Source organism: Mesocricetus auratus, unplaced genomic scaffold (genome assembly GCF_017639785.1).
Source record: "Mesocricetus auratus isolate SY011 unplaced genomic scaffold, BCM_Maur_2.0 Super-Scaffold_100033, whole genome shotgun sequence".
NCBI classification, from domain to species: Eukaryota; Metazoa; Chordata; class Mammalia; order Rodentia; family Cricetidae; genus Mesocricetus; species Mesocricetus auratus.
The window spans coordinates 3,202,371-3,209,404 of record NW_024429213.1 but is presented as its reverse complement, the minus strand read 5'-3'; positions in this window follow the sequence as shown (position 1 = coordinate 3,209,404).

The following is a 7,034-nucleotide window of genomic DNA, read 5'->3' as shown; positions in this document are numbered from 1 at the left end:
TCATGTCTTTAACTTTTGACAATGTCTTATATGCTTTCCATTTCTAAACTAGTATTTCAACAAGTCATATGACTAGAATCATATGGCATATATCTTTGGGAGCTTGGCTTTTAAAAAATTCAGGGTGATTATTTGGGCATTTCTTAGTAATCTTTATTTTATCAGTAGGTCAATTTTTTTGTAATTGCTGAGTGGTTCAGAGTATAGATGTACCACAGCATGTTTAAGGACTCACCTGACACATAGGTGATGATTCTAGCTTTCACCTATTATGAATAAAGCTGCTTTGAACAGTGATGTACTGGTTTCTCTGTGAATATGTTGCCATTTATCTTGGGTGGATGCCCAAGAGTGAAGTTGCTAGGTACTGTGCTAGCTGTGTTCGCTTAGTTTATCCATTTTTCTTTTCCCATTTTTAAAAGCATGGTGATTGTCAAGCAGTTTGCAGAAGGATTGTACCATTTTACACCCCCAACAGCAATATATGAGGGGGTCAATTTCTCCATAGCCTCATCAGCATCTGGTATTCTCACTAATACATATATGTATGTATATATAGCTATTTTTAATAGGTGTAGGAGTACTTTATGATGACCTTTTCGTTTGTATGTGTATGATGGCTTGGAGTCAGTCAAACTGTTTTCTTCTGCTTAATTCTCCTTTTCCAAAACTGCCATTCCAGTTTCTACACACTTGTACATAAATTTTATAATAACCTTATTCCTATGTAGAAAAAAATCTTTATGGAACTTTGATAGGCATTGTATTAAAAGCATACATAAATTTGAGAGGTACTGACCTATTTACCATATTGTCTTCTATTACATAAAGATGACATACTTCTCCATTTATTTCAATTACCTTTCATCAGTATTTTATATTTTTCAGCATATAAGTTCTATGAATAATTTTTAGAGTCTCACTGAAGAATTTAATGTTCTTCTGGGCAATGATTTTATGTGTTCTTTCCTAGTATTGTAGAAGTACAACTGAAATACACTGATTTCTTTTTTCTTTTGAGACAGGGTCTCACTGTATATCCCTAACTGGCTTAGAACTCACTATATAGCCCAGGCAGTCTTGAACTCACAAATGCTGATATTAAAGACATATGCTATCATATCTAGCCTTTAATCAATCTATCTATCTATCCATCCATCCATCCATCCATCCATCCATCCATCCATCCATCCATCTATCTATCTATCTATCTATCTATCTATCTATCTATCTATCTGATAGTCCAGGTTCTCCTGGAACTCACAATTGAACATGAGATCCTCCTGTCACTACCTATCAAGTGCTAGGTCTACAGGCGATGGAGTTGATTTTTTTATTTTCATTTTAAATGTTCATCTTGCTTACAGTAAGCTTGTTGAATTCACTTACTATTTTTAGGAAATTTCTCTTTTCTCTTTTGTTTGTTTTGTAGATGTTTTGAGTTTTATATGGAGATAACCATAGAATCTGCAAATGGGATTGTTCTTTTTTCCCTAACGATTTATATGAAATGTACATCCTTTTCTTACCTTACTGAGCTGGCAAGAACTTCCAGCATTATATTCAATCAGAATGGTATGCATAAACATCTCTGTTCTATTCTAAATCTTAGGGGACAATGCATTCAGACTTTCACCATTAGGATAGTATCGGTTGCATGATTTTTGTTTTGTTTTGTTATGGTGACACATTTTACCAAGGCAAAGAAGTTCTCCTTTATTTCTTTTTTTGAAGATTTTTATTTATGAATTTGTGGAGCGATTTTGTCTTCAATTTTTTTCTCTGCCTCAGTTGACACTATCATGGACTTTTTCTTCTTTAGCTTGTTAAGTGTGGTGATTACAACAGTTACTTTAATATTGACATTTGGACTTGCATACTTGAAATTAATCACATTTTTAGTACTTGGCATTGAAACCAGTATTTTGTAAATAGTTTGTAAGTATTCTGCCTCTGAGCTATAGCCCATACCCAAAACAAATCACATTCGTGTTCATATTATAATTATGTGTGTGTATGTGTGTTTGTATCTGAACTGTATTTACTAAAATTTTATTAAGAAACTTACACCTATATTTATTATTTATTTCTTTATAGCTGCCTTTCTTGAGTCTTTGTATGGTTTTGTTATCATATTACCGACTTTGTAAAATGAAGATATTTCTCTTGTAGTTCTTTTCTTTTCTAGAAGAGATTCTATAGGAATGACATCAATTCTTCTATAAATGTTTGGTAGAATAAAAAAGCATCAGGCTCAGAGATTCATATTAAGAGTTTTAAAATTGCAGATCCAGTTTCCTAAGTAGGTATAGGGATATTTGAATAATCTTTTTTCATATTAAGTTAGTTGTGATAGTGTGTTTGTTGTAAGGAATTCGCCTGTTCCATTTAAGCTAAGTTACTGAGGGAAATCCAGGTTAGGAACTCAAGCAGGAACCTGAAGCAGGAACCATGGAGGAACACTCTCATTCTTACTCACTGACTCATACAGAAATCATGGAGGAACATGCTCATGTTCAATCACTGGTTCATATTTAGCTTTTTTATACAGCTCAGGATTACCTACCTAGGGATGGTACCACCCGCAGTAGGTGCAGCCCTTATACATCAGTTAATAATAATAATAAATACCCTATAGACATTTGCACAGGCCAATCTGACATAGGCAATTCCTCAATTGAGGCTTTCCTATCTGATGAATGTAGGCTGTGTCATGTTGACAATTAAAACTAAGATAGCATCTATCAATTTTCTTGCATTAATGTCTGCATAGTTTATCTTTCATGACCTTGTACTTTCATCCAACCTATACAATGATTTACTTGAAAAAAGAATATAGAAAGGAGAATATAGCTGAACTGCATTTCTTTTCAATTATATATAATCCTTGGTATATCACTAGTATTTAATATATTTCCATAATTTTTATTTACAATAATTATTTCCTTTTTATTATTTATTTTTGTTTTCCACCGGATCTTAATCCTCTTTGTTTTATTTGTATGTGTGTATTTTTGGAACAGTTTTTAGACTCTCATCTTGATGTATTGTTGTGTGACAGACTTCTTGGGGAGAGGCAACATACATAGCTGTTCACTCCAGATAGGCAACTGATGATAGACTAAAGTATGGCTACCACCAAAGTTCAACTTGGTGAACCAACGAGTTTTATTGGGGTTATTTACAGGAGTATGGGTGAGGGGTTACTTACCGAAGCAGGAATGACTCAAAGACAACTGCACCACAGAAGCCCACTCCAGCATGGGGGACAGCTTCCCAAAAATTGGAAACCTGGAGCATACTTAATAACCTGCAGTCAGCTCAGCAGGTTGCAGAGCGTTCTTTCCAGGTGGCTCAGTTGATCTGAGCCTCTTCCAGGCTTCTCAGCTGGTCTTTGTTTCTTCTAGGAAGTTAGGCAGGTCTCTGCTTCTTCTTTGCTGCTTGGATCATATGAGGGTGTGTCTTTACTGCTTATATACTCTTGGGAGGAGAGGGGGGTGGTGTAGTGAATCTGGTCAGTATCAGGGATTTCCTAAAGCTATTTTGAACTGTTCACTTCCTGTCTTAATGGAGCTTCCCTGTAGAATGGAATGTCTTAATCTCAGAGGAAACTGCTACACATTTGCTTACAATGCATTTAGGTGTATGTCCCTATATGTTTGTTTGATGGTGGTTTCTTTGAGTAATAATTTGTTGATAGATGACTTGTAACTTTGTACTGGCATCAACACTTTATTACTTGTAGTGAAGTGCAGAAAATTAATTTGAAGCCCTTTGAATCTTTATGACTTTTAAATATCATTATTTTGAGCTCAAAATAATGCTATAATTTTTATTCAGTCATCAAACATTCACACAACTGAGAAAAGAATCCTGTATTTCAATGGTTTTTATAGTCTCTTCATTCTTAATGGATTATTTTGTTAGATGTTAGGTTGACAATTGACAATTCTTCATTTAACAGTTCTTTCTGGCCTTTATGATTTTAAATGAGAAATCTCTTATCATTCAAGCTGATATTCTTGTAATGTGCCCTCCTTGTGCTTAGTTTTCAGAAGTTTACCTGTGACTGTAATTATCATGTCTCATGGCACACATTTCTTTGCAATTGTCCTACTTCTGAGTCTCTCTTTTTATTCACTTAAGGAGCTTTCAGGCCTAACTAAGAAGACTTTGTGTACTAATTTATTTTTTAATTTCAGAATGTAGCATTAAGCTGAAGCACAACTGGTACTTTTTATATATTCACTAAATGAGTGGGTAGATAAATGGAAGAAGAGAGAAACAAATAAATCTTTCAGTAGCTGTGATAGCTGGTCATCTGTAAGTTGGGATTCCAGGAGCTGACTAAGTTGTATTTGTCATAGTATAGCTTTGAACCGTGGGGGAAATGCAGCTGCTGTAGGAGGTAATAATCTCTGCTGACATTGGTTATCCACTTCTTCCCATGCCCTAAGCATCCAATCGTATGCGTTGTTTGAAGAAAAAAGTGAAAGCATTGAGGGAGTTCAGGAGAACTGGTGAAACTGGAAATCAAAGGATGGTCTCAGTTAGGATAGTGAGCACTCCTAGGAGACCAAAACTGCCAAAGCCCTACTTGTCAGTTTATTCTGAAACCATCATTGAATAAACATGGACAAGTGTTTGGATAGAAAATTCAGTATAATCTCCAATGCCCAGAATGTCAGCATCCATGCCACTGTGGCCCAGCAGTTCTACATAGCTATAGATCACAGGACTGTGAAGGCAAACTTTGACTATCCATGTCAGTTTAGGTTAGAAGTAGCAACATACTTGCATTTGATTTCCAAACCAACAGGGAGCCAAAGTTTTGATTAACAGATTTTTCCTGAGGCAGAAGCAAGTTTACTGTGGTAGTTTATTGGAAAAATATCATCTGTGAAGAATGTATCACTTGGTTGTATATATTTTATTTTCTTTTTTCCCCTTCCTCCTTCTCTCCTTCCATTCATCTCCTTGTCAAATAACATACATCCAAAATATAAAACTTGCCATGATAGTTGAATTATTATTAGTTTAACTACATGTTTGATCAAAGTGTATTTAGATAGACTTGTATAATCTCAGTTAAATGAGTTTGAGTGTACTAAAAAAGTATTGGGATTACAAGTGTGTACTAACATGTCTGGCTCAAGGACTCATTTTTTGTTAGTATTTGAAATTGGACTTTTACTTGATTTTTCATAAATATCATTGGAACTTACGATTATTATTTCTAGTAGAAATTTCTTCTTGCAGATAGTCATGAATACTAATTGTTAACATTATATCTGGAGTTTAAAGTTGAAAGGTCCCTCCCAAGTTTGGCATCTGTCTCCCACTAAGGTTTCTCCCTACTCTGATATGTAGTCACACTCAGAACAAATGGGTCAGGCAAGCTATCAGGAAGGGTCCTCAGTAGAGGATAGAGGTCAGTGCCATTGCAGAAAGTCCAGAACCTAGAACTGACATGTGATCTCTTAGAAGGCTGCACAGTGTCTACCGGGCTAGTGCTGAACTCCACCTCTTTCCAACACCACCAGCTACCTTTACTGGAGCAGTGGAGAGGATCTGCCAAGACTTTAGCTCACCTCCACTATCTATGGTCCCAGCACAAAAGGAGTCTCTGAAATTCCCTCCATGGTATGGGAGCCTGGTCAAATAGACGTGGGCTGTCCTGGAACCCATGTGGCAGGGCCATCCAGGTGATCTGGGTAGTAAGGTGGGTGTCTTGGCCAGTTCAATTAAAGGAAAAGATACTATTTGACTAAGGGTAAAGATTTATGGAAATGAAGATACCATTAGGTCTAGGACAGAGAAATGAGAAGTCCCTGGGGAAACTGTAGAAAGGAAAGTATAGGGTTGGACACTACAGGACATAGAGGAACCACTGCAGAATTAATAAGTTGGAGATCCTGAACCAAGTGGTAGGATCTTTTGCATTTTTAAGCTGTGAGTTTCGGGGTGCTAAAGGAAGAGAAGATGTGGGACACAAAAGGCCTTTTTTTAAGGGGTCAAAAATAAGAGGCTTAAGTCCCCTGAGACTTTGGAGAGAGAGTGGGTATTGAGCCTGGGTGATATAATCAGTGGGGTTTTGTAATTGGGTGACAAGAGAGGAATGATGTTTGGCATTGTGGTGATATTTTACTTGTGCTCTAACAAAAAAGTTTGTTATTTCTGGAGATCAGAGCACTGAGCTAGCTACCAGTTAACCATAGAGATCAGGCAGTAGTGGCACACACCTTTAATCCTAGCATCTGGGAGGAGAAAACAGGAAATGATATGGCTGTGGGGAGACAGGAAGTGATAAGGCAGAGAGGAGATAGGAGCTCTCTTTTCAGCTGGGAAGTTGGTGTGGTAAGGTGTGGCTGGTTCCTTTGCCTGTCTGATCTTTCAGAATTTACCCCCTATGTCTGACTCTGTGCTTTTATTATTAAGACCTATTAGAACTCATGCTAAGGATATAGAGGGATTTTGGGTTTTCCATAGTCAGGGAGTATGGAAAATTGTATCAGATTTAGTGATTGGAAGGAGGACAAGAGGAACAGCTGCAGAGCCTGGGGTCAAGCAGATTCGGGGAGCAAAGGAATTAGAAGTTCCAATTTGGTTAGGTGGTCCCATTCCAACAAAAGGAAGGAACAGGTTGGTACCTCTAGAAATGAATGAATAAGGGGGATACCTCTAAAGATACAACCAAGTGGGGTTTGGTGAGATTGATAAGGGTGTCCCCTTACCCTGACAACAGGGGAATGAAGAGGAGAGGTTGGTCCCCAAAACTCCATCAGGACTGAGTAAGTGACCCCAGTATCCAGGAGGAAGGAGTTGAGTTGCCCTGATACCATGATGACTGACTGGGGATCCCTGTCAGAGATGCCAGTGAGGTTAACTAAAGGGTGATCTGGGTCTGATATCCTCAATCTGTGAGGGCCGTAGTGGCAGTCAACAGTCCAGTATCCCTCTTTATGGCACTTTAGACATGACTGACAAGGTTTGTGAGGGTCCATGCACACCTAGGCCCAGTGACCCTCCTGGCT